The 20,446-nt window shown below is 42.3% G+C and overlaps 1 long non-coding RNA gene across 1 annotated transcript; it reads right to left on the bottom strand.

Moving 5' to 3' along the window:
• Window positions 1-601: 601 nt before the first annotated feature.
• Window positions 602-15,587, bottom strand: LOC306777378. Its single transcript, XR_013771982.1, has 3 exons — window positions 15,464-15,587; window positions 1,304-1,467; window positions 602-678 (listed from the first exon to the last, which is right to left on the bottom strand). It is a non-coding gene; the product is annotated as an uncharacterized lncRNA (long non-coding RNA).
• Window positions 15,588-20,446: the final 4,859 nt, after the last annotated feature.

Below are 20,446 nucleotides of genomic sequence, written 5' to 3'. Positions count from 1 at the left end.
TGGATGTGACCTCTTCGGACGAGGCTTCCTTCTATGACTTTGATGTATGAATGTGTGAAAAACCGAAGGGGGCTGTTTCACTGTGTTGTTTTGACAGCTTCCCCGTCAGACGCCGAAAACTGAATCTGAATCCCCAGAGATGGAAAAGTCTTGAAGAAAATACGGCGAATTGATGTAAATGAGGGTAATGGATCGACCTTCATTTTGCAGTTAACACTCGTTGGCATTGTGTGCCTCCAAAAAAAACATCAAGTTTTCCATTGACTTCATATCTATTTCAAACCATATCTAAGAAGCATCATGAGGAATGTAGCCTCTCACTGTATGCTCCACATGCTTTGGACACGGACAACGGTTGGAAGCGCAAAATATGAACAAAAACATTAATAATCCCATAGTAATGATCCTTTATACCTTTTATTTAATTTCTGCACTGTTTACAACTATACATTCAGAGATAATTAATCATGAAGAGGATTTTAGGATTAATGCTTATACATGGTTCACTGCTGCAGTTTTCAGGGCAGAGTGAACCCACCGTCTCGCCCTCGCTCGTCTTTGTCTCCTGTCTTTGCCTAATACCTCGACGAGGAGGGAGATTCCCCACAACAGGTGTAGGGGGCAACGGCGGGGTCACAGCTTTCACATTTGGCTTGCTAAAGACTGGCGACAAGAAACCTGCGGCGAGAAAAGAATCCAGGATACTAAAGGATGTGATTTATCACCTCTGCCAGAATTCTGCCAAGACTGTATGAAAAACGAGCAGGAGGGTTAGAAAACAGAGTCTGTTGTCAATATTTTAATCCCAGTGTGTCCACAGAGTGTCAGGCGTTTATGTCCCTTTTCATACTTTACTACATAGATGTACAGAAATGCCAACAAAGGAGCATAAATAGCAACTTCTGCCATCTTCTTAATATAGCTATGCAGTTCCGTGACATATTTTACTGGAAAAAAATAGGTCTTGGTTGGCCTAAAATCACACGACATTTTTAACATATTAACCTTTTTAGCAAAGACTTTTACAATGTTGCAATGTTTTTATTGTAACAAATAGTATAAAAAAAGAGCAACATGTTACAATATGGGTGAAGAGAAGTAACATCTTTGACAAGATAAACTCATTTGAATCAAAAATGGATGCCGGCTTCAGTTGTGTTTCTGTTTCATATCACATGATGCTACCGGCATGGCGTTAACGTGAAACGGACGCAGTAGGGTTGAGGCAATAACACCACATAGTTAGGTTTATAAAAACATGGTTGGGCTTAGAATAAGTGTGTACATTAATTAAAATACGTACTTAAACCATTGACTGTGAAGTGGACGTAGTCATCGTGACGTCACCCGTTGATTTGTGGACTGCCTTTATGAAGCCTTGAGTTCGGCAAATTTCCGTCCCCATCTTGGAATACGGCCGTCGCCATGTTGTTGTTTTCGCAAGCAATGGACAGAAGTTATCCCCTGCTGGACAGTAGAGAGAATGCACGTTTTAGGATATTTTCCGTATTGGCCTCACTCTGTAGAACAGGAAGTTGCCGCTTGACTCAAACATTGAACATAAGTACCCAGTTTTCCTTTTGTGAGCTTCAGTATGCGACAAGTCGGGATGAGAAGATGTTGCACCAGAAGAAGCCTTTCTAACTTTGTATTACGTCACCTACAATGAGTGTGGCTTGCTATTCTCTGAGCGTAGCATATTCACGTGTATGGTTTTACATCGCAGCCGGTCCAGACTAAATGCTGAGAAATGGTCAATGGCCCAAAGCAGAATTTGGTGAGACCAGGCTGGCCTGAGCGTTATGAATAATAATTAGTGCTGATGAATCAGATGAACTAGATTGATGCAGACTGCAGATTTTGCACATTTGCAAGTAAATTATCTTGGCTGTTAAGATGATGAACCTTCAGCCACAAAGTGACATTGAAAGATTCAGTTGCAAACCATTCGCCAACTGAACACACACACACACACACACACACACACACACACATATGAGCGCACATGTCTGGACCTCCTCAACACCCCCTGCAGCCATCGAACGTCAACTATCCCATCATGTGGGGTAGGGGATGGGGGGTGTACCAGACGGAACAGCTAACCAAATAACTTCGAGCTGTCACCATGGAACAACACCCCCCGACGGCTGCCACCCTTGCCCCTGTCCCCAAAACGACGGCATACGGCTGTCATCGCCCAAAACAAGATGTCGTGTCAAGGCAGGAAAATTACACAATAACGAGGCCCACTTGAGATTAGGCTAATGAGAAAATCAAAACACAATTTAATTCTTGTCAGCGGCGAGTCGTCTTTAAATTGCCTCTCGTACTAGCATGCTGATTAAGAGAAGTCTGCCACTCTGCCTGCTGCCCACTATAAATAGCCCCAGGGCTTTTTGGACCATGGCTGGCTTTCTTCATTGCAGGGGATATTAAATGTAGATATACACACACACATGCACATGCATGTCCCTGTGTGCACACATGCACTGAGCTGCCTGTGCTCTAGTTTTGAGTTCCCAAAACTGTGGGTTTCATCAGCAATGTTGTGAAAAAGAAGAATATCACTGAAGTGTTTGAAGAGTCAAAGTGAAATCTGATCTTTTCGGTTATGTTCAGCGGGGCCGGCGGAGGTGCGAATGGCCGCCGTAGACCGGCGAAATACATGCCGTGGGTATTGAGTGGGCCGGTCTGACAGTAACTCCCGGGCCACTTTTTCCCCCCAGTCCGCCCCTGGTTCACACAAAGCCTTTATGGTTGGACAAATTAAAATTGATGTTAACACTCGAAGAAAAGTCAGAACATAAATTTCAGCACCAAATACCAAGAAAATTCATCCAATAGGTGGCAAAACATTGAGCTCAAAACGGTGGCGCTCGACAGAAAGTCACTGAGCTTTTTAGGATACATCCTCTGGTAACCATGAATGTCTGTACACCATTTTGTGCCAATCTATCAGGTAGATGCAGAGATATTTTACATGATAGGTGAAACATTTGACCTGCTACAGTTTTTTTCCGAATAATATAGATAATAAAACCAACGGCACACATTTCATTTTCTTCAGAGAGATCAGTGAAGTAAACCCTGAATGAGAGATTGCACTTACAGAAGTTAGTGGAACAGATTTTGGCCAACCAATGATTACCATAAACAACTAGTAAAACTGTCATTAATCGTCCTGACTTTTACTCGCTTCAGTCACTGAATTTAACCGGTGTTTCTGTGGGCCGAGCCCTTAATTCCTTGACTGCTAAAAAAAAGTATGTAGTCACCATTTTTTCGTCTATGTTGTTTATCATGCCGATAAATCTGAACGAATTATACTTTGGTGCTCATGGTTTCCATAAAATTGATTGAACAATTTATCTAACCGATCTAACGATGATTATATCCATATTGACAAAAGTTAATCTGGGTCAAATTAATACCTGCATTTGGTGAAAACCTGCAGCGGATAAAAGGGACTCGGTGTCCGTTTCATAAAATGTAACTTTTTTTCAAACATGCAACGGCGCAGAAAATCTGTCAGTTATAAACTGCTAACCAGCAAACAGCTAAATCGAATCCGAATTCATCAAGATGATGATGGATGAATATGACATTCGCCAATTTAAATCAAGAGGGAAGATTTGCAACTCTTTCTATAAGTCAGTCGCCTCACCTTTTAATAACGAAGGCTGTATCTTTTAATGACCTCCCCTCCCCTTCCTCCCTCCCCTTCCTCCCTCCCTGAGAGCTTTTTCACCAGCGCAGCATCTGCAGTTTGCTTCCAGTTTTGATGTCATGATGGTAATTAACTGGCAAAATGTAAGCTACAGCATGTCATGATACGGCCACATCACTATTCCCAAACAACCTGCGAGCATATGGCACCAAATGTTACATTTCCCTAATAGCCCCTGAGAGCAGCGGCATCAGAAGGAAACGGGGGAAGGCTGCATTGAGACGACGGCAATTTCAAAGGCCCAACAGTCGAGCTGAGGGCTGTCAATTCATCCTGCCAACATCATGAGTTCAGAGGGTTCTGCAGCGCCCGGAGCTGTTCAGCTTTCAAAAATTAGAGACGAGCAAGGAACTGAAGTCACACCGTACCCATATAATTAATTATAATATTTTAACTGGCAGCGTCAACGTACTGGAGCACTGCCTTGCTCAAGGACATGGAAGCAGTGTGCTGCACCTGCTGATCTGAAGCAGGCATGTGAGATGTATTTGTGTGTTGATGAGGTGTAACGACTTACTGCTTTGATGTATTATGAATTAAGAGTCAAGTTTAAGTTGATCATTTATTCAACATGCACAAAAGGCGTTTTATATGAAAGTATCACATTTGTTGTCTTCATTTTTGTTGACTTCATTGATACAAATCTACATGCTGGACATCACTGTGTCTGGATGCTTGATTGCCTTCAACAAGGACAGTCATTTTACATTACTGAGTAATGTTAACATTGGTCCTAACAAATAAAAAAGACTCTTCAAGGGTAAAGGACTTGTTAAGATGGATATTTCTCGCCTGGTCACTGAGTTCCCTCATAGGAAACCAATTGGAAAGTCCGTACGCTTAACAGATCAAACCGTCCCGCCATCAGGACGGGACGGGCCTGTCTCGTCGCCAAACAGAGTGACCGCACTCATGATCGTCTCCGCCGCTTACATCTTTCACCGGTTCACCAGGACTTTGATTTGCCAACATTGAGCAGCCAAGCGGCTAACACCATTTCCACCTCTTTACTTGCTCCGCTGCTTTCCTCGTAGCTGCTCTCGCCGAGCCATATGGCTTACGGACGCGCTCCCCATTTTTCAGATAACTTCTCAAGCGAGAGGACAGGACACAAGCACAAGGAAGACGTTCACCCACCCTCCCATTGCCACTGTGCACGGTCTGGGGAGAGGAGCAGTCGTTATGAGCTGGTCATGGATCTTTTCGGGTGATTTTTTTAAACTGAAATTGAGTTTGAAAGTGAAACTGATGCAGTCTATTCAGCTGTTAATTACACAATTGCACTCAATGGTGGAAAATAACATTTATTGAAAACGGAGCATCGCAACTATATAGCTTTTATAAGAGCATTACAACTGCAGAGACATTAATGTCTTTAAGAGGCTGTAGGCTCGGTTTTAAGCTCATCGGGAAAGAGGCTCAATAACGCTGCAGTAGAATACATTTTGTCGAGGGAAATACTGGCATGGGCAGCTTTCAGTTGATGTACACCACTTCTATGTGCCATCTGCTGTTGACCTGCTATCTCCCCTGTAAGAAACCCCGAACCCCTTTAAAAAAGACAATGAGTCGACCTGGGTCTCTTCGGTTCACCATTCGTCAGATGTACAACCACGTTCTTGGTTGATGAACTCAAATACCCTTTCATCAACCCTCCACCTTTTATCAGTTACTAGCTGTTTTAACTTCTCTGCTCACAACAGTCACTTTCAACACATGTTCAGGTGTTACAGCTGACTAAAAATTTGGATATTCTTCTGTTCAAATTGTGATTTGTATTTTTTCAAATTAGTTAAGTTTAGTTTTCACTACTCCCAAGTAACTGTACCCTGGGTACAAATATCCCTGGTTGGGAATCATTGATATATGTATGTGCACAAAAAAAAATGCCAACAACTTTATTTGTTTATTTTAGCATTTCAGTGCATTTCAAATTTTTGTATGTCCAGAATCTTATATTTTTCTGCTTTTCAAAAACCCACATCGATCAAACTTTGGTATTCTCTGTGTTACGTAATGTCTGCCGTAGAGCACATCACTATCACCAAAAGACAAGCGTAGAAGAAGCGTGAGCACCTCCGATACTCCACATTATCCACGCTTCCCGTGTTTCAGTTGCTTCATCCATCCTTTATGCCGCGCATTCCTTAAATAGCGGCATCCTCCCGAATCCTCACAGGGCTCCGCCGCTGAAAGAGTTAAGACTTCCTCTCCTGACTGCCCGATGTTGGCAATGCATGACAGCACCAGTTGACAGCGCCGGCTATGGATGACAGATGACAGTGGAGGAGGGAGCGGTTTGGTGTGTGTGTGTGTGTGTGGGGGGGGGGTGGGGTGATTATGAAGATAACGTATCCATGGGACACTTCTCAAACACATGCAGACACCCTCAGTGTATTCAGACCTATAGACGCACATGCAAACACACATGCATGCACACTCACTTGCACACACACACACTCCCGCACGTTCCTCCCAGGCATCATCCCATCTATTTGACACAGTAATTACAGCACACACTGATTCCAATGATGGATGAACTCCCAGACTGGGATGCGCTTCTCTCCTTCCTCCCACTCTCTCCTCTCTTTCTCTCCCTCGTGCTCCCCTCCCTCGTGTTCCCCCTCCCTCTGTCTCACCACAACATCCAGACGCGTTTCTCAGAGCTTTAATGTTGCTTTAGGAGGATGTGAACGATGGTTCCTGACAACAGATTACAGGATATGTGTTGTTATAAGAAGCTATAAATCACTGCTAAATTGCCCATAATTTAACCGTAATGCTTCATAGCAAGCTTTTGATAGATTGTTGTTATTAGACAGCTACATTTTTTCCTTTTTAAAATCGAACAGAATTATTTTAGTATTACATTTATTTTCTCTCGTTATGCTCTTTTTCTGAATGTATTTCTAACTTCTTGTTAAACTCAAAAGCGCTCGATAAATCAACCTACATTATTTCAATATGATATTGTATTTCTGTCATGTCCATTTAATACAAATGTGTGTATAGTGTATTTATGTACATACTCCCTGTAGCTATCTTGCTATCTATGATCTGTGGATGCCTCACATTGAGGATTAATAAGAATGTCAGTGAGAAGCATTAGAGTACCTGCACCATATCCTCTTTCACCTGTTCTCTCTCTCTCTCTCTCTCTCTCTCTCTCTCTCTCTCTCTCTCTCTCCCTCTGTTATTGTGTCTCACCCCCCCTTAGTCTGAAAAACGAGAGAGCGACAGAGTCAGTAAGGTATTCATGCCAGACTGGCATAGCGGCAGATGCTTGCTGGCATTTAATTGAGTTGTTAATACAGCACACAAAAGGACAGGCCCCCCCGATTCAATTTGGCTCTTTCCGTCTCAACCGACTGCCCTTTGTATTTCATTAAGGGGACACGGGAACACCTGGTGGGGACCCGGGGAGCCATCCTCACCTTGGTCTCCAAGCAAGGTGATGGACTTCAACTCTGGATGTGACAGTGACGGGTCTAGCTCCGAGCTACGACTCACATTTTGTGATGCTTTACATGCCAGGTTGTATCTTTAGAGGTGTTCAGGATGTCTTGGTCTGTCTGAGGTTTAGGATAAAGACAACGGTTAAGGTGTGTGAACATGAAGTGAATCTTTGATGTGACTGCAAATCAAGTTCAGATGAAATGAAGCCGAAGACATGTCCACACCAGTTATCATTTTTCAACTTTAGCAATAAATTTGCCAAAGGAAATAATAAAAGGTGAGAACGTCTGGGACCAAGAAAAACTGGAGTGCCTGGAAACTGAAAGCCGAGGAGACTGAAAAGATGCAAAGATGTCACGTCATGATGTTGGGATACAACACATGTGCAGTCAAATATAGTCTACAATCATAAAACATGGGGATGACTGATGGTGTCTGCAGTCGGAATTTATTTTTTATATACAAATAAAGACATGAGGAACGCTGACCGTTTCAACAAATGAATCTGCAGGTTGTAGAGTCGAACTCGTTCATATTAAATGTTAATGCGCAACAAAACTTCTCGTCTTTTTTTCATCCCAAAAAGTACTGTCAAGTTGAGCGTACCCAAATAGCTAACCCTAATCTTGAGCTAACCTGAGCTAAAGCTAATCCAGATAGGGTGCACACAATGTCTCAGCCTTAATTTGATAGCCGTGGCTACAGCTGGCTGTCTGAAGTCAGAATATCGGCTGTTTTGAACGAATAAACATGGAGTGCAACTTTCATAGCGCCTCCAACGCTGTGTCTACTTCTCTTTGTACATCCATGGTTCATTATCATGGGAGGCTGGGATTGCATGCATTGATTGAGATGGGGAGCAACATTTTGGACAGTTGATATATATTTTTATTCCTGTTGTAATTATTTAAACAGTTATGTTGTCTTTAAGTCCTTCTTCTCTGGGCTGTGACTGATTATTTAGTTCTGTATCTCATTCATATAATTTATACATATTCAAATGTTACACACATACAGGTTATTGTCGGTATTATTGTAATTGAGTGGCAAGGATGGGTGAGAAGGGAGGGTGAGGCGCAGGTAGGTGTAGGGACGGGGGCGACGGAGGAAAGGAGGGTTGTCGCCTCAGGCTGCGGGTGAAGTGATGCTGTAAGAAAGGTCCGTCGTGCCCATCCCCACCGCCTGGCCGGGAAACCAGCCACCTCTGACGCATCAAAAGCTGTCAGAGGGAGAAACAGAGACACGGCGAGGTCACGGCGAACGGGACGGGCGACCTTCTCGACGCCTGCTGATTTATTTTTCATTAGTCGCCGAGGGGAGGGGGTGAAGGGGAGTCGGGTGTCGAGGGCTGCCGATCCGGTCGACCGCCCTGGCGAGTTGGCCCGAAATGCAAAGCAATCGAGGCTAATGTCATTGCCCACACAAATTAATGCAAGTGCCATAACGTTGTGAATGTTGCTATTAATATGGAGGAGGCTCTGTGAGGAATTATCGAATCCCCTCATGCATTTCACGGTTTATGTAAATGAACGAGAAGGTTGTAACTAAAAGGATGATTAAACTGTCAAGAGTTGGATATGAAATTAGCTTCAACGCTGGAATTCTCGGCCTGGCTGTAGACTTGTGCTGCTTTTCAGTTGAAGATTGTTGGAGTCGTGACGAGGCAGGAAGTAGCTGTTGACTCTAAACTGTGTGCGAGAGTCCTCGAACGACAGCCAGACATACAACATGCTCATGTTTTTAACAGATTTAGTGGTCCAACCGTGAGAGGATTCAACCAATTATTCAAGATAATCGGAGGCTAATTATTGATCTCAGATAAATCAATCAAAGCAGCCTTTTAAGACTCATTAGACCTCCATCCTTACATTACTTCCTGCAGTTTGTACTTGTCAATATTTTTTTCATTCAAGTATGTAATTACTCAAGACTTTGATGATATTTACCAAAGAAGTTTATGTCGACGATGCAACACAATTTAAGCAAATGTTTTTTTCTGTTGAAATACAGTATGACTTAGTGATTGGAGGAGAAAACAACAACAAAGTCATGCTTTTGTAAGTTTTGAAAGACTGGAGTGGGGGAGAATGTCTGAGGTGTTGGGGTAGAAACGTTATAGCAGCTTTTGGTTAACATCGAGAATTTCCTCCAATGTTCATTTCAATTTGTATTGTTTGTCTTCTTTAGAAACACTTGTATCCGTCCTAGGATGAAACTGACTGTAATATGTTGGTGGTATAACTGAATCTTGAAGGAGCACCTTTGCTCTGGCTGCAGCCGTAACTGCCTAACTGTGAGTACAGCCTCGCATGAATCACAGCCACACACAATGGTCTGCCGGCCCTCGTATAACTGAGGCCTTTTCCGCCCCGAAATATTGCAAGGGACTGGGGAAAGACTGCGCTTCCAGAGAGGATGTGACCATGGGCCGTGGGCACATTGTTGGCCTTGAGTCTCACCACGCTGCAGTCTTCCAGGGCTTTTGGGGTAAAGGGAGGGGCGGTAGTTGGTAGCTTACTTCTGTGGTTTCCTGTTCGCTTGGCTTTTAGACCTACAAGACACCAGGGACCATGGCCACTGTGAAAGAATATTCAAGGGAGGCGAGTGAATCCCTTCTTGACGTCAGCAACGTGTTGGGTTGGTTTGACGCGTCGAGGGCTGAGAAATGGGACAACAATGAATTGGCCACTTTTCCGACAGTATGACTCAGCGCCGTCTGTTTACAGAGGGAGAGACTGCGAGAACCACTCGCTTCCTTCTGACAGACCACAGGGCCAAATAAACAGAACACTCCGCCCTGCAAAACCCCGCAATCTGCAATCATAAAACTCATTTATTTACTATTTGATTTATTTATTTCATCGGTGAAATGCAAATCACTTTGTAGCATTTACAGAATAATTTTGTATTGATATGAAAACTTAATATGACAGCGATTGATGACTCTACTGAAGTTATGATCGCTTCCCAGACAGCCGACATGATTAAAACAATCCTAAATCCCAATATTTTCCCTCTCATATTTTACCCAGAAAGCTGCCTTTTATGATTTCCACACTATCTCTTCCTAATGTCATTATCTGCATGAATCTTGGCACAATTGTCATCACCTCAGGAAACGAAAACATTTTTCTCTCTCTGTATCCTTGTCATGTTTGGACATTGGCATGACCCCCTATTGTTGTACAGAGGCAGAAAAGGAGGTCTTTGATGCGCTAAGTGATTTACAGACCTACAGGACATAAACAAATGGTTCATTCAGGACTCTGGGCAGGAAGCGCCCTCCAACTTCAAACGGGTGCTCCGAAAAAAAAACAATAGCCCGAGGTCGATTTCTCTCCTGTCACATTATTTTGTGTCACTGAGCTCAGTGGCACAAACGGCAGCAGGACTGGAATAAGAACAGCTTTTATCTTTTTTTTTTGTCTTTCCTCTGTAATGTCTGTCGTTGTCATGACTCATTTGACATTTTATCAAAAAAACGAGTCTCAGGACTGCTGACATTTTTGTATTGTTTAAAAAAAAAAGAAAAACACTGTGCATGAATAGGAAAATTAATTTATTTATCTGCTGAGGCTAGATCATGAAGGATACTGTTTAAACAGCCAGTCCAGTTATAAATAGGTGATTTCTGGCATATTTTTACTGTATGTCTGCACCGTGTAGATGACAACTGAGCAAGAAAGAAAGGTTGTGAGAGCCTGAATCACCTGGTGCCAGGTTTATTCGATCAGAACCTCAGAGTAACTGATATCTAACGTTTTCATCAACACGGGACAATGAAATGTATGATTCTGATGTCGTTATATCTTCTTTTATATTCCCATAAGCATCAAAAATGTGCTGCTGTGAGAGCAAAAATAAAAGAATTGTCTCACTACACAGCAGGTCAGAGTGTCTGCAAGTAATAAAAAGCCACGATAAACGAGTAAAAAATGAAACATTGCATTATTAATGTCAAATGCGATTTTCACAAGTATGACGGTTTTTATTTATGTATTCAAACTAATTTACATATTTATTATTTTTTAAACAATTCCCAAAAATACTGACCTCCAGCTATAGCAGCATTAAATATAATACATCTCACAATGGAACCACACCATGTATGACTTGTGATAACAAATCATGACATGAGATGCATAATTATCACACTTTATCACAAACATATTGATCTTGTATGACTTTTTATATTGCAACAATGACCTAATATGTGCTAGCCAACAATTATTATTGCAGCTAATATTTAATACACGACACATACACTGCACACACACACACACACACACAAACCCACACTTCCTTATGATGAGAAAATGCACTGGTCTTCTATTCAACTGTGTTTAAGCTAACCTCATTAACTTATTCACATTAATGGCAATTATGGCAATAAATGGTAATTAGATCAAACACACTTTCCATGCATGCTTTATTTATTCTATCGAGACATTACCATGAACAACCCTTCACCGTCCCAGGTGGATGCTGGGACTCATTAATCTTCATATAACAGCATCATCAATGTCCGTTTGAGTTGGGGTCTGAACCTCTCACACCAGCATGCACCACTGAGGACGGGGGGGGGGGGGGGGGGGGGGGGTTTGCCCTTTAAATCGGCATCCTGTTGTGTTACAAAGTGAGAAATAATCATTCATTAACCCCTCTGACCCGGCAGAGGAGGGGGTGAGGAAGGTTTAGATTGAGCCCTTCATATTGTCTCGTCCGCTCTGCAGCTGGGTGAAGCCGATTGACGATGCAAATAATGATCTTCAATGGATTAACGGCCGAACACGCCCAAGAGTTTCCTTTTCAATTATGTACTGAATCGGTTTATGAAACAGAGCCTGGTGTGGATAGCAGCGACCAGAAGACCCCCAGGGATTACAGCGTGTGTTTGTGTCTGTTGCTGTGTGTGGGTGTGTGTGTGTGTGTGTGTGTGTGTGTGTGTGTGTGTGAGAGAGAGAGAGAGAGAGAGCGAGAGAGACAGAGAGAGAGAGAGAGCGAAAGAGAGAGGGAGTCTGTATGTGAGAGAGATAGACGATAGAGAGACGGGTGGTTGCAGTCTTTAGGACAGGCTGGGACTCACATGGAAAGATGTTTTATAATGGGAGAGGCTAGAGAGGGAGGGTGGGTTAGCTGGTGTATGTGTTAGCATGTGTGTGTGTGTGTGTGTGTATGCGTGTGCCTGGGGGTCTCAGACATGTCATCTCACAATAAGCTCCCTGAGGTACAGAGTTTATTGTCACAGTGAAGAGCCTGACAGACAAGTTAATCAATCTGGCAATTTGGTGTTGCAAGTCTCCCTTGTCGCCGCTCCAACAGCCACCCCCTCCTCCTCCACACACACACACACACACACACACACACACACAAACACACACACACAAGCACATTGGTGGGATGGGGGGCACTCTGTTTGTATTGCAATGTTCTAGCGTCACTTGTTAAACAGCAGGTGGAAAATGATCTCCTTGTTATCTCAGCCTTTTCTCACAAAATGAGTGAACTCAACACAACGAACATCTGCATGGAAAGTGAGAGAAATACAGTACGTCTGCACTCCCTGCAGGGATTAACACGAAGAGCGGGAAGTAGTTTGACACTGAAATAGAGTGACGCAAGTGATAGTGTTCTGCTCAGGTTTGTACATGGGTTGATATTTGTGTTACTTCAAAACAAATCTATTCACCGGTCTGCACACAAAGAGCAACATGAGGGTGTGACGGTGGCTGAATGTTTGGTCAGATGGGCTACAGCTACAGTGGGTTATTCCTCCACTCAGGCTCCTGTGAGTGGAGCTGTGTCCCAACTTGGACGTGGAAAAATATATAAATACTGTGATGCTTCCAAGTCGTGCAAACAATTATTCTCTTTTGTTTCAACTTGTTTTTCCTCATAAAATCAAGACCAAAAGCTATTTATGTATAAAAGATAATAAAGTGATTGTTTTGTATCTCACATCTCCACTTTCTATAACCTGAAAAATATGTTTACTCATCTGGGGTTGTTGACAAAAAAAGTCTACTCCTTTAAAAAATAAAACTGGCTATTTTTCAGTAAATAAAAAATAAAATAAAAACAACACTGATGTTCTTCACAATTGTGCTGTAAACCAATAACTTTGCGTTGTTATTTGCATGTTATGCTGGGGTTTGTTCTGGATTTTAGATTTTAATGCTCTAAACATTGAGCACTTACACGGAAAATGCAATGAACTCAATGGATCATTGTTGCTGATCGATAACATTTGCCCCCCCTGCAGAACTTTGTGGTGCCCGAATACTTCCATTTTCAACTGCTAAAAAAAATGATGTTGATATCGAGCACAATTTAGCTACAGAGGATAAACAGGTTCACACAACACAGAAAACAATATGGAAGGTTTTATTTTTCCATAATGCGGTAACGTGATATTATTATCCCAACCCTTAAGCTCTCTGAAGAACTCCATAAAAATGCAGTAATTCCTTAACACCCCTTAAAGGTTTGCTATCGCAACACTGTGCTCAACACTCTGTTCTAGTTCTTAAACACATCTGTGTGTGTGTGTGTGTGTGTGTGTGTGTGTGTGCAATATATGTCTGCACGCCTCCTTTGCTGCACGTTCAAGTGTTACACGATCTAAGTGGTTTTTGAAGCGCAGCACTGAGTTGACCGCAGCACTGTGCTGTGTTGTGACAGCTTTGATTAATTTGATAATGATGACCTATTGTGGCACTTTATGCTAAGGTAAGCACAGCTGTCTGCCCGGGTCAGGAGGAGTAGGAGGAGGTCGCCGTATACGAGAGTTAACTTTGTTAACGGAGACACGGCCGAAGGGGAGACTCGCACCAAGGACAGCGATCAATGAGAGAGTCTTTTAATGAAATGGACAGTAACCTTGAAGGGGACACAGCAGCAGTACCAGTGACTCCAGCCTGCCATTCTCTATCCTCCTCTCCTTCTCATTTAGACTTTTTCTTTTGTCTTTTATGAGCTGAGTTTGTTTTTCTGTATGTGCACACACTCATATATTTTGAATAATTTGCTTGTCTGTTTGTAACCTTTTAGTCTTCTTTTTTTCCAGTTATTTTCGCGTTTTAAAAAGAATGTCAATATCGATATTTCGTCAAACAAAAATGACTTTACAGCTGGTACTTAAGCACAGCTGAAGAGTTGCTTCAGCTCAAGAAGGCCATCATATTTACTCTCTCTCTCTCTCTCTTTCTTTCTGCCTGAGCCGGAGTGGAAAGCTGCTATTTCCCGCCGAGTTGTACCCGGCACTGTGAGAGTTTTACTCTTCCTCGCTCTCTTAGCCGGGTTGAGACGAGACACCCGATAGCCGCCCGGGCCGGACAGTGAGTCATCCTTTTCCAGCGTCGACTGGAACTTGAACCTTTAATCCCGAGGATCTCAGAATCCGGAGAGTTGCAGATTCCTTATCATTTACATTAATCTCAGGAATTTGCACCATGCCACGAAGACACAGGCTCCACTTACTTAACTGACACAAAATAGGGTAACAGCTACGATGATACTGGACTGGTTTTAGCCACACAACCGTATCATTCACTTGGTTGTAAATAATAATGTAATAAGACTGGCAGGGGACGCAGATGTTTAACGTAAGCCACAATGTTGAATTTTGACATATAATGAGCCTCATAGGAAGATTTTCTTCATGACGAGAGACAAGTTGTACATTTTCTATATCTAAGTTATATTTTCTTTTGTTGCCAACATCAGGTCCGATCACATTTTAAACTGAATCACATAAAATCTGAAATCAATCAGTTGAATGACTTCATGGACCGCCAATAAGAGATTTACACTATCCTACTTCGATTCAAATGACAAAGCTTCTCAGTGTCGAGGTTTTTATTACTACTCCAGCAGTAAAGATCTGCAGCTCTCACCTTCAGCTAAAAGTTCAACCTCGTCTCTCGCCAAGTCCTTTGAAGTGATCCTTTCAAAAAGAAAAACCCGTCCATAAACCATGCCAGGCCACGTACCAATGCCCATATGTGAAATTAATACCTATTTCAAAACTAACCCCTTAAAACTACCACCACTTACACTTGCATACCGCGCGATCTGTCTCCTGAACTCTACAAGGCTCGTCGTGGAAGAAACCGGCTATCAGCGAGGCAAATTGTAAATGAATCTTTTGCCTGCATTTGTGTAAAAATCTGGATGAAAACGATGCCGAAGGAAATCCAATCCGTTCCCTGCAAACGCTGCATCAAAGTAATTCAAGACAACACGGCAGCTGTAAGGATGACATAGATCGTTTCGAAATACCTCTTTTTCCGCTTCTCGATATCGGAGCGCGGCGGCTGCCGGAGATTTCTTTACAAGGAACCAAAGAAAGTGGCGGCTTCTCCCGTAGAGCTGTGTTCATTTGATCACAACCACACCGTCTGCGGCAAAAGTCATTTGTTGGATTTAACTTTGAGTTACTGCGTCACTTTATACTTTAATGTCTGGCACATATCAATTCTTACATAGATCATTGTGACAGTTGTACAGCCAAACCCGGAAGCGTGTGATGTGGGGAATCCCAGCAAGAGAAATCCATGTTTATTTTTACAAACTAATTCTCAGCGGATATAAATGTTGTTCCGGTTTTAAAACGACATTCAAACGTGCATGACGGTTGATCCAAAGTGTTAATTGCCGTATCAAGAGCACACACATACAGACAGTTTTACGACCTGATTACATGTTCCTCTCCGTGACACAATACACTGAGCCAGGAATGTTAAGGCAGCCTCAGTTTGTGAAGCGAGGAGGGTGGTCGGGAGGTTAGGGCTTCCCAGAATAGTTGGGCTTTGTGATCGGCATGCACATCAGAATGTGTTGAGTATTTTGGCGAGGATGATCTCCCGCTCCCAGCAGGTACCGGCTCCCATTACAGACAGCAAGGTTAAACATGGAGGCTTGTTAGGATCAGACATGTCCTGTTGGTTAGACACAGAGTTAGTGTTGTTGTCTTTGCTCATACAGGAGGAAATAGTGTCAAATGTTTTATCAGAGCGAGTCTGAAACAAAAACAAGGAGACACGAGAAACAGCTTTCTGTAAACTCATGGTGTCATAATGGTTGTAACGGTGCAACATTGTTGCCATTAGTGTTAGTAGTGGAAGCACTTATTCATCTTAAAGTAATATGTATTGAAAATGAAGCAAAAAATCACCCTGTTCCATAGATCCAGAGATAAAGATTACAATCAAATGCAATAAAATATCTCCACTCTGATAAATAATGAGGGGTCCCGATACAAATATATTGGCTGAGAAAATTTCAATTAGGGTTTAGGGAGTAAACTAAGCTGTTGAAGGACATTTCCTCTCAATTATGGACGATGGGGTTGTCATATAATAACATGCTACTGCTTCTCACTGCTCATTGAACGAGAGGTGCAGACTCGAGTCACATGACTTTAAACTTGACAAAATCAAAAAGAGACTTTCAACTCGGCTTGGACTTTAAGTGCTGTATTTAGCCATCAGTGTTTGTCAGTAATCAGCAGCAATATGTTCAAATAATGTAACTTTATTGTTGGTCTTGATGGTACATGTTGATGTTTTTATTTAGTACCAGTGAATTCTGTGGAAGCAACTCTAATTTTGGAAACAAGCTTGGTCTCAACACAGGCACCAAATCTCTGAACATTTATCATTTGATTTGCGTTCTCATTTATCCTCAACCTCCGAGACCAGAAATGGAGATTTCTAAATGACTCAAGAAACCGGCAACCTCCTCGCTGTCCTTAATGGTCATTGGGAAAGCAGGTTAAACCCAAGATAGAGGGCCAACCTTAAATACAAAGCAGCAGGAGATGGAAGAGTTGGCTTTCAAAGGGAGATATATGGCCAGCACAAGAGCAGGATCAGTTGCTTTGGGAACTTAAAACCTTGGATGACGGTGAGAGCCATTTATAAGATTAAGATAAATAGGCTCATCCTGGCACCAGCCAGCGTGGTTGGGAGTTTGTCTCGTTTGATGCAAATGAACCAGATCACTGTGTTTGGAGGCATTTGGTCTTTTTGCTACATCTTGGTAGTTATCCACCTTGTTGATTGTCGTTTACAGGCCTAATCCTGTACTGTTCAAGGGGTATGACAGTGTCTGCCTCACCTCATTTCGGGAGTATCCCACTGTGGCAGGTAAAACCTCCCAAATCAATAGCACATATGGTCTGCATTACAGTGGGAAAGGCCTCTAAAAAAACCTCCTCCTCCGAGAGTGGCTCACACCGATGACAGACGCGTTGTGATTCCACATATGTTGAAATGTAGAAAGCGTTACATGGCCTCTTTGATACAGGATGATTTATAGGGCCTTGACACCAGTTGCAAATGTCTTTGGCGAGGGCACGGCGAGGCCTACACTGCAAGCGGATAGTGTCGATCAAATCGCATTCAGGGCCACAACAAAATGGATTGCGTTTCCACTCAGGAGTTTTTTTGACCCGTTACTTTTGTGCTCCTCGTTGGGTCATTGTCGCCAAACGTCGAGCCGCTTCTTGTACTTAGATTGAAAGAAAGACAGGAGGAAATAAGGCATTTTAACTCAACTTCTCTCAGTATTCTTGTTGTGCACAGATTTCATGCTCCAATTAGACAGGGGCTGAGTCAGATACAGGCGGGGAGAAAAAAACAGCAGAAAAAGCTCGCTGAAATCTGCCCAGTATGCCAAAGTGCCCTGAATTACAAAATACGGTTGGCTGGGGTCACTGTCTTGCGAGGTATAATTATACCGTTAAATTAAGCCTCACACTTCTACATAATGGCAGATAAACATACTCAGATTTGTGACACTTCTCAAGTTCGAATCCACACTGATGCAGCAAACTCAATTCGTGAACGTAGGGATCAGGCTGCCCCTTAATAGGGATTGGTGGAGATGAGCGAACTTCTTCCCGAAAGTTAATTAGCTATCACATTTCGTGTGGTCATCAAAGTACCAACGTCACAGTGAAATCCATATCCAGCGAGGCGCTCGTGTTCCATTAGAAATGTCAGTCATTTGCTTGACAGCGTAGTGCAGTAATGTTTGCTGTTGACTCGCGCCCTTCAAAAGGGCCCTTGCATGCAAATAAGCTCTTTAGCTGTGTCTCTGAGATGAGGTAATTTGGTTACGAAGGCATATATAAATATTAGAGTACAAACTGTTGGTCACTCAGAACACCTCCGAACAAAGGTGGGTACAAGAGGGCAATTAATAATGTACAGTTAGACCTGACAACCCCCAGAAGGATGTAAGTGACAGCATGCAAGCAGGGGCTTAATGTCATTTTGCATCTCCATTACGCCACATGCTTTATTGAATAATATCTCAACCCTGTGCAGCACTGACAATCAGCTATGCTAGGACCACACCCACTGCTTACTGTCCTGCTTTTATTGGAAATGTCGTTGGTAATAGGGTCTGTGATGTGACAAGCTTTTTGATGGCAATCATTGAGATTTCAGTCCTGGTTGATTTTGGTTTGATTATGCTTTGAGTTTTTTTGTTGAAGGAATTTTTCAGATTTGTGTGCATAGTTCCATTTTTAGTGTACAATGGAGAAAAACTGTTATCCAGCATGTTTTTCTCATTGATTGCCACTTTAATAAAAAAGAAACTATGTTGTATTTTATTAGCTTGTAGCTAAATGTGACTCATCTGCAAAGACCCTGTTGCTGAATTACAATCTTATATCTTCTCCTTGCTGCTGCAGCAATGAGGCCCAAAACATAACCAGCTCCACTGATTGGCTGATGCTATATGAGACATTCAATTAGGGTTGCATCCACAATTCTATACTATTTAGGCTGCTAAAACTGTATGGATTTGTATTGTGTCCAGACCTTAGTATGAAACGAGTAGTACGGGAATTGCATGTTTCCAGTGAAGTGTTACAGTTTGCAAACACTGGACACCATGCTGGCATACATATCCCACAATTCAATGCAGTCGTGATGACAACGTTCACGACAGATATTGGTGGACAGCTACATATATTTGTATTTTAAATATTCGTTGACATCTCCAGTTTGTTGTGATCTTACTGAAAATAGTCGGTTTAAAAGTTTAAAGGTAAAGACATCTGCAAGATCACACTAATTCATTCAGAAGATGACACCTGATTAAAGATGAGAGGTGAGAGGTCTAATTTCCCCCTATAAGGTTTGTGTTTGGAACGCAATGCGACTGAATCATAAAGTAACACACAAAGTGCTGAGGTCATAAAAGTGGAAGGCTTCTTTCCTCTTAAAATAACAGAAACACGGCGCCCATACTCTGCAAGAACTGCGTCACACTTCACAGTTTAATCAGTTCATTTATTATTTAGTGTGAGATTTAAATAACCAGCCTCCTTACTCCTCCGCAAAACTCGTTATGTGTCATTGCAAATGCTGTTTAAGGCACAACCCGGGCCTGAAGCGGTGAAAACAACTTTACCACGGGTCACGCGCAACTGGTCTGCGGCTGTGGGGGCCGGGTATGGTATGGCATGGCAAGCGTGTGATGGAAACATGAGCCTGAACCGTAAACGTGCCATGAAGGCCGGGGAATGTGAGACCGGGTGCTGGGCCGAGCTGGATTGAGTTTTCAGTCAGAGGGTGCATTCATGGATCCTGTCGGAGTCCAGCTGATGAAATAAAATCATGATGAACGGCGCTCAAGCACAGCTGAAATATAACGATTATTTGTCCAAGCTTTGTATTTTCCAAACAACACCAGTTCCCCTTTGATCTCAGAGGTCTTTTTGTGTCACACTGAATATAACATGCAGTTGCTGGATGTCATAAAGTCTAAACTTGAAAGAATTGACTGCATTGGATGTATGTTTGAGGACAGCTTTTGAGAAAAACAGCCACCATGCTTTTCATATGCATACTAATAGATAAGCTGTCAAAATGTATTGCATTTATTGAATATATTGAAATATCTTTCAATGCATCAGTACAAAATAAAAATACCTTTCACCCAATTCTCCCTTTGTATCATATGTTTATAAAGCAAACTAATACAGTAACTTGAAGTATGTTAAAACACATGAATCCATAAATGTGGAAGCATTCTTTTCAGTGCTAAATTAAATGTATTTTTTTAATCAATTCCATACTGTAAGATGTATTTTAAACATAGTTTCTACAGTTTCCAATGCAAGAACTCAGATAACATTTGCATTTGTGCAGTCAATTTAGGGAATTCTCTGGATTTCTAAAAATCACTAAAATAAGTGTACAAAAAGAAGAACAGGAAGAAATACATTTAACTCACACTTTGACG

This window comes from Melanostigma gelatinosum (genome assembly GCF_949748355.1).
Source record: "Melanostigma gelatinosum genome assembly, chromosome: 5".
NCBI lineage: Eukaryota > Metazoa > Chordata > Actinopteri > Perciformes > Zoarcidae > Melanostigma > Melanostigma gelatinosum.
This window is presented reverse-complemented; position numbering and strand designations above follow the sequence as displayed.